Genomic DNA, 14,487 nt, shown 5'->3' with positions numbered 1-14,487 from the left:
GGGACGAGGTCACGTTCACCCGGCACAAGTGTGCCAAAGGACCCTACGCCCTCCATGTACACCGGCTGACGGAGGAGGAGCTACGGTGTGAAGAGGAGCAAGAGGATCCGGACGGGTCTGAAGGAGGAGCAGGAGTACGCCGTCATTAAAGTACGGTAAAGAGACTGTACATAGTTACCCGTCAGGGTATAAGAACTGTTACTGCTGCTAGTTAAAATATAGTCCCCGTTGGGACCAGCAAATTGAACTGAAACCTGTGTGTCCCTATTCCCACTGACCGAGGACTGAGAGCGGTCATTCCTTTCCTGATACCTGGCCGAGGACTGAGAGCGGCCATACCTCCCCTTGTATATAGTTGCGCTTTCTAAGGCGCCCCCTCCGGTTTTATAGGAAACTGTTGTTTTTACTACAAGAGACTGTCGCACTTTACCCGGTCACAAGTTGCACCGTGGCCGGAGGAACAAGAGTATTATTTATGAAAAGCTTTATATGAAAAGTTTATGCTGATAATATATGATGTTTTATATGTTTATGTTTTATGAAAAAAAATGTATGTTTGTGGATGTTTTTATTCTCTTACAGCCCGAGGACGTGCTGTGATTTACCAGGGGGGAATGTAGCACCCTGAGGACTCGGCTGCTACAGGGGTATTACACCTCAAGCCAGAGGTGTGGTATTCCACTCCCGGGTAAGGATGGAGTGTGGGACTGAGCTCAGATAGCTGCATACACTACATACATCCCATTTCCGGGGGACAGATCGACGGTACTCCCACCAATATATGTGCAGGTACGATAGTGTCTGTCCCTGGCTGGAGTGGGAGGGGGGTGGAACATCCCAGTAGTGTAGGGGCAGATAGGGGGAGCAGTCTGGGTAAGGCTAGGAGCTCATTGGGTGCTGGTCACCTGAGCTCACACATAGAGGGAGTATATAAGGTGGGCACCATCTTAGATCAGGGTCAGTCTGTCAGAGTTTAGCCTGAGGAGCAGAGCAGAGAAGCTCAGCCAGAAGGGCTGACAGGGAGTTGTGGTTCCGGCTGGGCCCAGCTCCAAGGCCAAGTCTGAGAGAGAGAGAGAGGAGTCAGAAGGACCCAGAGAGAAGAAGAAGGAACCCCAAGACCCCAGAATACAAACAGCAGGGTGAAGGGTTGGCACCCAGGGTACCGGATCCCAAGCTGGCAGAGAGAAAAGCACACCTTAGCCAGAGACCGGAGGTCGTGGGCAGGATCTGCCACGACCCTCACTAAATCCACTAGGAAGGCATACCAAGTATAGGGTCAGGGAACCCAGAAGAGGTGTACCCACCAAGAGACCCGAGGGAGCCGGACATAAGTGGATCCCTAGTGAGAACGACCAGAAGAGAGGGAAAGTCAGACAGGAGCTCAGGACCACGCTCCAGAATTGCTTGGGGGTTGGCCGAGTCCAGGACCTGGTGGACGCAGCACGGCTCGGGTGGTCGCTTCAGGCCAGAGTGACCATAAGAACACCCGTAAGTAAAAACCCCTGAACTGCACAGCCCGACTCTGAGTCTTCTTGCTGGATCATCCTGCACCTTCACAACCACCATCCTCTACATCTGACCCCCTGAGGCTAATACCCCTCCCGTTGGGGGTTATACTATCACAGCTGCACACACACCACCAGCCTCAGCGGACCCTTCTGCAGCGGCGGCCTTTTGACCGCAAATCAACGGGTGGCGTAGTCGACACTAAAGAACATTTAACAACATCTGTAAAGACTGCCACACACTGAGTTTGACACCCTGGGCACGGACCGGGTCGCCGCCACTCGGAGACTACAACCCCCATCTGATCCGGCTCCGGGTAATCCCCAAACAGCACTGGCCCAGGGGGCGCGTCACATGCGCGGGAGGCGTGATGACCCGGGCGCGCGCGCCAGTGACCGAGCACCGACGGCGCATGCGCCACTCATAGCGCTACATTTATGCTTCCAGCTGCTACACTTTACTTGCTGTGTCACATGACCACATCGGGGGCATATATAAAGGTCCTTGTATGTATGATTAGATCAGCCTCTTGAGAAAGCCAACAATCCTCAGGCGAAACGCGCGTTGAGGCTTTTCTTCTACGGATCTCTTTTTTTTTAGCACCCTCTAGCCCTTCCATTCTAATCCCTGGTAAGGCTTTGGATATTCTATTTAACTATGGGCACATTCTAATGTTGTCGCAGACTGCTGCTTATAAATGTATACTATCATTGCCCATAGCTTGTATGTACTTACTCTGTTCACCTTACTCAGGTTTCCTAATCCCACTGGTTACATTTCCATGCAGTGGGTACGGGTTTGTGGGCCACTGGGTGCTGTGTTTTTCTGACATCATGCACCTCTGTTCATCTATGCTATGATCCAATTATTTATTATGTGATGCTAAACTTTTTAATATAATAAAATTATTCATTGTTTTCTACCATTTAGCTCCTTTATTCCTCCTTTTTTTGATTATGCTTTTGGAGTTGGTACATTATAGCTGATTCTGGCAGTGTCCAGTTTTTCAGCAATGTTCTTTCCTTTGTGCTAATACAAGGCCGACTTGTGTATACTAATAGGCTACATAATGATTGCATACGGTCTCCACAGAAAGTTCTGAAGGTCATGTTTTGTTAGAATATGGAAGTCAATTAAACCCACTGATTTCCTAAAAAAATCTATTAATATATACAGTACAGACCAAAAGTTTGGACACACCTTCTCATTTAAAGATTTTTCTGTATTTTCATGACTATGAAAATTGTACATTCGCACTGAAGGCATCAAAACTATGAATTAACACATGTGGAATTTTATACTTAACAAAAAAGTGTGAAACAACTGAAAATATGTCTTATATTCTAGGTTCTTCAAAGTAGCCACCTTTTGCTTTGATGACTGCTTTGCACACTCTTGGCATTCTCTTAATGAGCTTCAAGAGGCAGTCACCGGAAATGGTCTTCCAACATTCTTGACGGAGTTCCCAGAGATGCTTAGCACTTGTTGGCCCTTTTGCCTTCACTCTGCGGTCCAGCTCACCCCAAACCATATCGATTGGGTTCAGGTCTGGTGACTGTGGAGGCCAGGTCATCTGTCGTAGCACCCCATCACTCTCCTTCTTGGTCAAATAGCCCTTACACAGCCTGGAGGTGTGATTGGGGTCATTGTCCTGTTGAAAAATAAACGATGGTCCAACTAAACGCAAACCGGATGGAATAGCATGCCGCTGCAAGATGCTGTGGTAGCCATGCTGGTTCAGTATGCCTTCAATTTTGAATAAATCCCCAACAGTGTCACCAGCAAAGCACCCCCACACCATCACACCTCCTCCTCCATGCCTCACGGTGGGAACTAGGCATGTAGAGTCCATCCGTTCACCTTTTCTGTGTCGCACAAAGACACGGTGGTTGGAACCAAAGATCTCAAATTTGGACTCATCTGACCAACGCACAGATTTCCACTGGTCTAATGTCCATTCCTTGTGTTCTTTAGCCCAAACAAGTCTCTTCTGCTTGTTGCCTGTCCTTAGCAGTGGTTTCCCAGCAGCTATTTTACCATGAAGGCCTGCTGCACAAAGTCTCCTCTTAACAGTTGTTGTAGAGATGTGTTTGCTGCTAGAACTCTGTGTGGCATTGACCTGGTCTCTAATCTGAGCTGCTGTTAACCTGCGATTTCCGAGACTGGTGACTCAGATAAACTTATCCTCAGAAGCAGAGGTGACTCTTGGTCTTCCTTTCCTGGGGCGGTCCTCATGTGAGCCAGTTTCTTTGTAGCGCTTGATGGTTTTTGCAACTGCACTTGGGGACACTTTCAAAGTTTGCCCAATTTTTCAGACTGACTGACCTTTATTTCTTAAAGTAATGATGGCCACTCGTTTCTCTTTACTTAGCTGCTTTTTTCTTGCCATAATACAAATTCTAACAGTCTATTCAGTAGGACTATCAGCTGTGTATCCACCAGACCTATGCACAATACAACTGATGGTCCCAACCCCATTTATAAGGCAAGAAATGTCACTTATTAAACCTGACAGGGCACACCTGTGAAGTGAAAACCTTGAAGCTCATCAAGAGAATGCCAAGAGTCTGCAAAGCAGTCATCAAAGCAAAAGGTGGCTACTTTGAAGAACCTAGAATATAAGACATATTTTCAGTTGTTTCACACTTTTTTGTTAAGTATATAATTCCACATGTGTTAATTCATAGTTTTGATGCCTTCAGTGTGAATGTACAATTTTCATAGTCATGAAAATACAGAAAAATCTTTAAATGAGAAGGTGTGTCCAAACTTTTGGTCTGTACTGTATATTTGTATGCTCATTTGTGTTACAGTTGTGGGCTTTGGTCCATTTTTGGGCATAAGTTGGTTGGGTCTGGCATATAGGCTCAGTTGTCACAAACAGCAAATCTGCCACGCAGCCTTTGCAGAACATGGACATGGACTGTAGTGATGAGCTACAACAACACAGAAAAGTCAAGGGGCTGGAGATATTTCACCCTTCTCCTACATGGATGCAATAAGCTCTTTCATGGCCTGGATCCAGGTCCCAGTTCAGATCTTGACCAGGGTAGCATTTTACCAAGTCTTTGCTTCCCTTAACTTCTGTCAGGGGAATGGAAGTAACCACTATAGGAGATGCAGATTGTTTTTTTTTTATGACAGAACATCTATGTAATGAACAGTCCAGCATTCTGCGAGTACTTGGTTTTGGCATAGAGGAAAACATACAGCCTCCATGTAGATGTCGCCCATGGACAGATTGGAACCCAAGACCACAGCGCTGCAAAGCAACAAGGCTAATCACTGGACCACCATGCTTGAATCAATTCTATGGAATAGGGTCAAATAGGAAAAAAAGGAGAGTGGCCAATGATCAATAATATAAGAACAAAATGAGACCTCTCTCCTGGTGCTGGATGGTGTGCTTCACTAGACAATCCTCCGGCCAGCCACCAGTTCCTCCTTTCCATCTTTTTTTACACTTGTGGTCCTTAGACTGCTTTTTCTTTCCCTTATTTGCTAATGTTGACGTCTCTATGAAGAGAAAGACCTGTACAGTTTTACACTACCCATGGAGAAAAAGTATGGGGCAACCTAATTGGAATTTCTTCCCAGATGGGTCATTTAGCAGTCATCTTAGGATCTTTAATTATGCACACTCTCGTCAATCAAATGTTTTACCTTTTAGAATAAGTCCAAAAATATTTAAAGAATCTATGTATATTTTTAAAACCACATCACCAGGAAGGAAAAGCTCTTTCCTGTCATCCATGGTCTCCCACTAGTCTAGAGACACAAGGGCGTCATCTCTTGCCTCTTCCACTAACGCATCATGCCTCAACATCCGGGGACTGGACATTGGTCTCATAGTCTATTCACGTCCCAGATAATCTACATCCTTCCGGCCTCGTCATGTCTTGACATCCATGCAAGCACAATGACATAGTAATTATCCAAGAACGCAGTTAATGAAGCATTCTTTGTTAGAGACCTTTAATGGGCGGGCCACAATTAGGATCAAACAGAAGCTATGCCCGGTATGCCTATGGAAATGACTTGAATAATAGAGCATTGTCATTACTCTGGGACCTTGCGTCTATTTTAAAGGAATTTACGGTTTATGTTCCACAAGTGACAGAAAGAAATTGTTTTGCTTTTATAGATTTTTCTTTGGGCCTCAACATAAACATCCTACATTTTTATTTAGCCATTTTTGAGATCAAGTAAAATATGTGTGTTATTACGCCCCCTTGTAAAGACCATAAAAAATTGCACTAAGTTAAAAGGCCCATATCCCTGGAACATATAACAGATTAAAAAGGAACGCTCAATGGAGCAGCAGGAATAAAATAAGAGCAACAACTGGCCACTTTTGATCTGGTGAAAGGTCCTCTTTAAATAAGTTATATACACTGGCGTAACTTGAAGCTCATGGGCCCCCATGCAAAATCTTTAATGGGGCTAAAAACTATCACGGGTATGTGGCTCCTGATGAGCCGGTTAGCAGGAGCAACGTGCCCACTTCGAGCAATACATACCTGCATCTGTATTTGAACTTAGCGGTGTAGTTGCGGGGTTGGTCTATTTGCATTTCTGATCTTGTCCCTATGAATAGGAGGGTCAAAGGACCCTCCATACTATATTTCTTGATTTTCTGGCTGACTAGTGAATCTTTGTATGCTTATTGTACTTGAAGATTGGTCTATAGTATATATTGGTATAAAGTGACATCTATTTTCTGATTTGCTGAGGGATGCAGGCATGGGTGTACCCAGGATCAAAACTAGGGGGGGGGGGGGAGCAAGCCATAGTCACAGATACCGAAGAGAAATATATATATATAGTACAATGCAAAGATTTCACTTCTTACATTACATGAGTGATATCTATTGTAAATTCCACAATAGCTCAGAAACCGGCGAATCGCTCCACACAGTATACTGGCCCCCATATAACGCTCCATACAGGATACTGGTCCCCATGTAACGCTCCATACAGAATACTGGCCCCCATATAACGCTCCATACAGAATACTGGCCCCCATATAACGCTCCATACAGAATACTGGCCCCCATATAACGCTCCATACAGGACACTGGCCCCCAATATAACGCCCCATACAGAATACTGGCCCCCATATAACGCTCCATACAGAATACTGGCCCCCATATAACGCTCCATGAAGGATACTGGCACCCATATAATGCTCCATACGGAATGCTGGCCCCCATATAACGCTCCATGCAGGATACTGGCCCCCATATAACGCTCCATACAGGATACTGGCCCCCATATAACGATCCATACAGAATACTGGCCCCCATATAACGCTCCATACAGAATACTGGCCCACATATAACACTCCATGCAGGCTGTTCCCCACACATAATGCCTCATGCAGGCTGTCCCCCCCCCATATAATGCCCCACGCAGGCTGTTCCCCCCACATAATGCCCCATGCAGGCTGTTCCCCCCCATATAATGCCCCATGTAGGATGTCACCCCCCCTTATAATGCCCCATGCAGGATGACACCCCCCCTTCCTTATAATGCCCCATGCAGGATGTCACCCCCCCTCCCTTATAATGCCCCATGCAGGATGTCACCCCCCCTCCCTTATAATGCCCCATGCAGGATGTGACACAACCCCCCTCCCTTATAATGCCCCATACAGGATGTCACACACACACCCTCCCTTATAATGCCCCATGCAGGATGTCACACACCCCCCGTTCCCTTATAATGCCCCATGCAGGATATCACACCCCCCCTCCCTTATAATGCCCCATGCAGGATGTCACACACACCCCCTCCCTTATAATCCCCCATGCAGGATGTCACACACCCCCCGTTCCCTTATAATGCCCCATGCAGGATGTCACACACACCCCCTCCCTTATAATGGCCCATGCAGGATGTCACACCCCCCCCCTTATAATGCCCCATGCTGGATGTCACCCCCCCCTCCCTTATAATGTCCCATGCAGGATGTCACCCCCCCTTATAATGCCCTATGCAGGATGTCACACAACCCCACCTCACCCCCCTCCCTTATACTGCCACAGGCCTCCATACAATAAAAAAAAAAAAAAAAATCAAATACTCACCTCACGTCTCACCTGCTGCCGCTGCTCCGGACTCCTCAGCGTCGCTGGCCTCATCCCGCTCTGACCTGTGACTGCTCAGGAGAGAGCGCGGTGGAAAGACGTCACAGCGCCCTCTGACCTGTGACGTCACAGTGCAGCAGCCGCGGAAAAGACCGGAGCTGCTGCGGAGGCACGGGGAGGGGTAAGTATTCTGCCGGGTGCCGGCACCCTGAGCAAGAGGGGGGGGGAGCGGGCGCTGACGGTGAGGGGCCCCCCCGCCTGCTCAGGGCCCCGGCATTAGCCCGGGTGCGCCGGGTGCTGACGCCGGCTCTGGTGTGCGGCGTGTGCGTCCCTGCTTCTAGGGGGGGGGCAGCTGCCCCCTCTGTCCCACGGTGGGTACGCCCATGGAAGCAGGAATATTTCCTGCAATCATTTTTGTTACTAATACACATATACTTGTTCTGTATTTACAGCCAGATTGAGATCTATATACAGTATTATTGATTGTTTGATGATTGATATCCTCTTGAGTATCTGGGCCATTAAGATAACTGACTGTTAGGAGATGACTACCCATTAATTTCTTATTTTTTGATTTACCACACCTGTACACTGCAGGTACAGTGGTGGTGGCCCATTTATCTTGAGGATTGAATGGTGATTACCCTCTTGCGTCCCTCTACACTGATAATTGACTCCCACCACTCTCACCTAATCAGAGACTTAAAGGGTCCTTCAGGGTGAGCCGACGAGGAGCGGGGGCGCCATCCTCCGCTGTGAGGTAGGGACAGATTAGGGGTCAGCTTAGGGCATTGCCCCTTCCCCACTTTATGATAATCTCTTTTTGGGCTGAGAATACTTTACAGCCTTTTAACCATTTTTGGTGTTGTTTTTTTTTCTTTTGAGGGTCAGTTACAATTGAATGTTTAATGATACTAATAAACATAAATTTTAGGTGTATTTTTTTGGTGAAATTCTCCACTCACCCATAGTGAAAGCCTATAAGTCTTGCTTACTCCGCCCACCCATAGAGAAAGCCTAGGAGTCCTGTTCCTCCACCCACTCATAGAGAAAGCCTGTGAGTCCTGCTTCCTCCACCCACTCATAGAGAAAGCCTGGGAGTTCTGCTTCCTCTGCCCATCCAAAATGAAAGCCTGTGAGTCTTTCTTCCTCCATCCACCTATAGAGAAAGGCTGTAAGTCCCGCTTCCTCCGCCCACATAGAGAAAGCCTGGGAGTCCTGCTTCCTCCCGCCAGTCAGAGAAACCTGGGAGTCCTGCTTCCTCCGTCCACTCATAGAGAAGGCATGACAGTAATTGACAGCTTTTCATATATGAGTTTGTTTACAGGAAAAGCTGTCAATCACTGTGTGCAGGTGAGGGAAGCAAGACTCACAGGATTTCTTTATTGGTGGGCGAGGCAAATAGAACTCACAGGCTTTTTCTATGACTGGATGGAGGAAAAATGACTCACAGGCTTTCTCTGAGTCCGGCAGCAACTACACAGCTTTTACTAGAAAAAGCAAACTAGAAAACCTTATCTGTAAATGGGAGGGGGAAGCAGGAGTCACAGTCTTTATTAATGGCGGTCAAATCATCAGGACTCACAGGCTGTCTCTAAGTTGTTCCAGCATTTACAGTATATATCAAAATATTTATCCAAACAACAGAGAACTATATATCTCAAAGCTCAGTGTCTCCTACTTTATCAAATGCTTCTCTTATGTAGAAGACCTGTTGTAAATTCCCTTTGAGTATAATAGTCGTCTTCACAAGTTAAAAGACATATAGGAGCAAAGTGAGCAAGGTTTTAGACTTTATTCACACATCAGTATTTCATCAGTATTTGCCAAAACCAGGACTGTCTCCAAAACACCATACAAGTGTCTTTCAATTATAGTTTTTCTCTGTAAGATCCACTCCTGATTTTGGCTTACAAACACTGATGCAAAATACTGACATGTGAATAAGCGCTTACACAGTGCCTTCTGTTATACCTGGTATATACCATGTACATGCTGCATACTGAACAGGCAGAGGTCACAGTACAAATTAGATACAGACACAAAGAAGAATAACGCTGCACAAGATAATATTCCCACAATAGCCCAATAGTCTTCCCAAGCCAAAATAACGTCTCTGGAACTGAGGACACAATTGTTTCTGTTATTCAATGTAAGGTCAGGTGGAGAAGACCATGTGGATACTGCGACTGTTGCAGAATACAAGGACGTAGCTGTATCTTGTGCATTGCATTAGTTTGACATGAAGGTAATGGGGGAGGGAGGATTGTGGTAATTATGGAAATCTCTACTCCGCCGATGATTACTTGCAGCCAAAAAGTAATGCATAAATAAGATAAATGAGTTATTTACACCTGACAACTATTCCATATTTCTGCTCCAACCCTTATTAACATAGATTGTACAGTCAGCACATCTACACATCTAGCAAACCAGAAAATGCCGTCCAAAAATATCTTTTCAAAAATATCTTGCAACAGACGTCTGTTCTTCACGTAGGAGTCTAATCCGTGTTTTTCACAGATAGACAATACTAGGTATGAGTGCTGTAGAGCTGTTCACGTATCCAAATTTTTTTGTGAAGTGGTCAGCGCAAAATCACGGAAACATGCCCAATATTGATCTGGGTGTCGGATCAAAATCAGCAATGTAAGTCTATGGGTCTGTGAAAAAAATCAGACTACACTCAGATGCCATCCAAGTGCTGTTTGTTTTGATGGACTGTTAGGGAGGAGAAGACAAAGAAACTTTTTTTTTCTTATCTGAGAAAAACTTGGACGAAAGTCAGATAAAATTGCACAAAATCACTGATGAAACTAGGACCGCTTTTCTTGGAAGATGTCTGAATGAGCCCCAAGCGGATAATTTCTCCATTGTGCTGTAGGTCTCATTGGCTCATTGAAGGATTTCCCCACTGTAGTAAGAGATAATATATCTCCTTGATATGTTAGGGGAGGTCCATGACCCATTTAGATATGAAGGCTGGGACTGAAGTTCTGTAAGGACAGGGACTGAGCTCCATTTACTTGAATGGGGCAGATAGGTAGTTCTCTAAATAGTGCCTGATGGGGAATGATGCTGATGAGCGAAAAAGTCAAAGCGTCAGCAGCCCCTTAGTTTGGGGAATTGCTGGAAGTTAAAATGGTTGGATGTCTATGATGCCATATTCTGGTAATATGCCATCTGTACGAAAAACCCATATGATCTGTAGATTGAATTGTTAACACACGGAGTACCCAATACAAGCATAAAGATTTTTTTTCCCATATACAGTCTTCATTTGGAGACTCTATCAAGATTTCCCTCACTTTTAAAAGTGAGAATAACAGGGTATAGCAATATTCTTGCTGTTAAAATATGTAAACCCCAGAGGACCCCATTATAAGTCAATGGGGTCCATGTGCAACAGTGGATTTAACACAGCGTCATAGCATACATTAAAAACAGAAGCAATGATGCTAGTGTGAACACAGCCTACTTTGAGGAGTTAAATGATAAAGCGATTGTCCCATTAAATGCATTTATCATATATCCACAAAATAGGGGTCCGTTCTCGAGAACAGGGGTCCCATAATCAACTGGAGCGGTGGTGCACATGTCACACCACTCCATTCACACCGGAGTGTGTGAGACCCTCATTCCTAGGAAGAATGTATTCAATGGAAAAATAACTATAATGAACGTCAGGTTTTTCATAACCGCAGCGGCTTGATTGCTTTTAGTTCTGAAAAATAAGTAAATTTGACAAATATGCTGGATTTTACATTAAACAGCCTATCAGCCACTGCTACACAATAGAAGAGAATTTCCCCTTTAATATACAGGTGCATCTCACTAAATTAGAATATCATCAAAAAGTTAATTTTATTTCAGTTCTTCAATACAAAAAGTGAAACTCATATATTATATAGCGTCATTACAAACAGAGTGATCTATTTCAAGTGTTTATTTCTGTTAATGTTGATGATTATGGCTTACAGCCAATGAAAACACAAAAGTCAATATCTCAGTAAATTAGAATAATTAACAAAAAACACCTGCAAGGGCTTCCTAAGTGTTTAAAAAGGTCCCTTAGTCTGTTTCAGTAGGCTCCACAATCATGGGGAAGACTGCTGACTTGACAGATGTCCAGAAGGCAGTCATTGACACACTCCACAAGGTCCCAGAGTTCCAATTTTCATTTGGAAATCAAGGTCCCAGAGTCTGGAGGAAGAGTGGAGAGGCCACAATCCAAGCTACTGGAGGTCTAGTGTGAAGTCTCCACAATCAGTGATGGTTTGGGGGGCCATGTCATCTGCTGCTGTAGGTCCACTGTGTTTTATCAAGACCAAAGTCAGCGCAGTCGTCTACCGGGACATTTTAGAGCACTTCATGCTTCCCTCTGCCGACAAGCTTTTTGGAGATGGAAATGTCATTCTCCAGCAGGACTTGGCCCCTATCCACACTGCCAAAACTACCAATACCTGGTTTACACACAACAGTATCACTGTGCTTGATTGGCCAGAAAACTCACCTGACCTTAACCCCATAGAGAATCTATTATAGAGAATCTATGGGGTATTGTCAAGAGGAAGATGAGAGACACCAGACCCAACAATGCAGACGAGCTGAAGGCTGCTATCAAAGCCACCTGGGCTTCCATAACACCTCAGCAGGGCCAAAGGCTGATCGACTCCATGCCACATTGCCGCATTGATGCAGTAATTGATGCAAAAGGAGCCCGACCAAGTATTGAGGGCATTTACTGAACATACATTTCAGTAGGACAACATTTTGCATTTTAAAAACATTTTTCAAGCTGTTGTTATAAAGTATTCTAATTTACTGAGATAATGACTTTTGTGTTTTCATTGACTGTAAGCCATAATCATCAACATTACTTTTGTATTGAAGAACTGAAATAAATTAACTATTTGATAATATTCTAATTTAGTGAGAAGCACTTGTATGTCTAATTGATAATACCAGGGGGTCTGTGATTGGATATTGAACAAGGCAGCACAGGACGGACTTGATATAATTAGTATTTACAGCAATTTACATACACATATATGTGCATGTGTATATACACACGGCTCTCTATATATACATACATAAATATATATATATATACATATAAACACTCCTGGTATATTTAGAATGGTCAGATCAAGCGTAAGTGAATGCGAAACGGCTGCTACCCAGTCCCACACCATGTAACCCCCTCCTGTAATATGCACTTACTTTGGAAATATATTACATTTTTTACACAACTTGGTGAGTGCCGTAAATTTTCTCTTATCATTAAAGTTAGAATGTAATGTCTATCATTTGCAACATTTTTTTATTATTATTTAATGTAGTATCTTTTCATTATTATGTTTATATTAGTGTTTTTATAAATATTATTTCTTATTTATTTTATTTCTATACTTCCCAATCACCGACCCATGTAATACTGAATATAAATGCCAACTTTAGTGTCCTCCGGCTCAGATGGAGGGCTTGGATACAGCATGTGATACTGTTTTTCAGATCTCTTCACAGGTGTCACCATGATCAGTCAACGTGACTATAAAAGCGTCCAAACAGCCGTTTGCGGCAATAAATGTATATCAGTCATTCCTAGGCATACACCATGCAATGGATGCCAAGGATAGGTTTTGGCATCTAGTACTGGCGTATGGGCTGAAGCGAGTGATTACGATCTGTGTACCATGCTGTGGAATATGTTGGTGCTATATAAATAGTGATCGATGTATTAGGAAATGAAAGACGCACTTACCAGTTATTGATCTCCAGTTACAGTGCCCCTGGCAGTGTGTGCCCACCGTCAGATCCCCCCAGCCTACTCGCTCCTGGAAGGTCCAGTAACTGTGTGAGCTGTCACTGGAAGCCTGACACTCAATGCCAGAGGGAGCGGCTACAGAGAAGGGGGAGAGGGCTGAAGCTTCCCAAAAACTTTCTGTCCGGCCAGTGATTGGCTGCAGGATGTTGACATCACTGAAACATTTCCAAGTTTTGACATTCAGCACACAATCTTACCAGAATGCCATACTACGCCTCCAAGCTCTCATCCCAGGTCCCTGATGAGAACTGCAAAGGATCCTTATTGTAAATTCACTCTTAAAGTATCCAGGGCATTGCAAGCAATATTAGGAAATTCTGAGCAACTGTAGTTAAATTCCTTTAATCAGGCATTTATTAATCCAGAATGGCCGTGCGAATGTTTCTAGCACTGGACGTCAATAAAATTCGGTAGAAGTAGGAAATCGAGCAGAAGTAATTCTTCGTTAGAAGGGTCCCCCGACAATGATCTGGTTGCAGGGTGTTCACTATCTCAATAGTAATTAAAGGGGTTGTCCGGTCAAAAGTGATAAGTCTGCAGTCACTCTGTATAACGTATACATAGGCTCCGGTCCCGGGTCTCATACCGGCGAATCCCCACAGCGCACAGTGTCCGCGCTGGGGGGATTCAGAAGTCTGCAGCAGTCACTTTTGACCGGACAACCCCTTTACCTAACTATAATCTGTTTTGGAACCCAATGTCCCTGCAACACCACCATAGGAGAAATAAAGCATTACACAGTGCCCAATGAATTCCATAGGCTGCCTGTGTAATGTACAGGTGGGCCACGTCCTTCAGAGCAAGTGAGGCTCCTTAAAGCCCCTCCTCACCGTGGCTAATTAATCCAGAACTCCGTAACTCTCCATGATGAATATATCGGTCATGGAGCGGGTCGGGGGATGTAAAGCGGTGTAGCACGGCTTGCATCTGTCTCTAACTAGCTCTGATCACTGTAGTAAAGTTATCCGGGACTTTTGTATTTTTTTATTAGGGGCCTAAGAACTTACAGGCAGGTATTTGCGAACCTGCCCCCGGTGCCGATCTCTACTGACTCAGAACAGTCAC

General features: G+C 44.7%; 1 protein-coding gene across 1 annotated transcript in view; it reads right to left on the bottom strand.

Annotated features, from left to right (window-relative positions):
* The window catches only part of PRX (periaxin), a 48,549-nt gene extending 35,047 nt beyond the window's left edge, over positions 1-13,502 (bottom strand). Inside the window, exon 1 of the mRNA XM_073641486.1 lies at positions 13,360-13,502. The gene's annotated coding sequence lies outside the window, so the exon portion shown is untranslated. The remainder of the gene's footprint in view (positions 1-13,359) is intronic.
* Positions 13,503-14,487: the final 985 nt, after the last annotated feature.

The sequence above is a fragment of the Phyllobates terribilis genome, unplaced genomic scaffold, assembly GCF_046119375.1.
Source record: "Phyllobates terribilis strain yellow unplaced genomic scaffold, ASM4611937v1 Scaffold_7__3_contigs__length_470593459, whole genome shotgun sequence".
NCBI lineage: Eukaryota > Metazoa > Chordata > Amphibia > Anura > Dendrobatidae > Phyllobates > Phyllobates terribilis.
The sequence above is the reverse complement of the archived record's forward strand: the minus strand, read 5'-3'. Positions and strand labels throughout refer to the sequence as shown.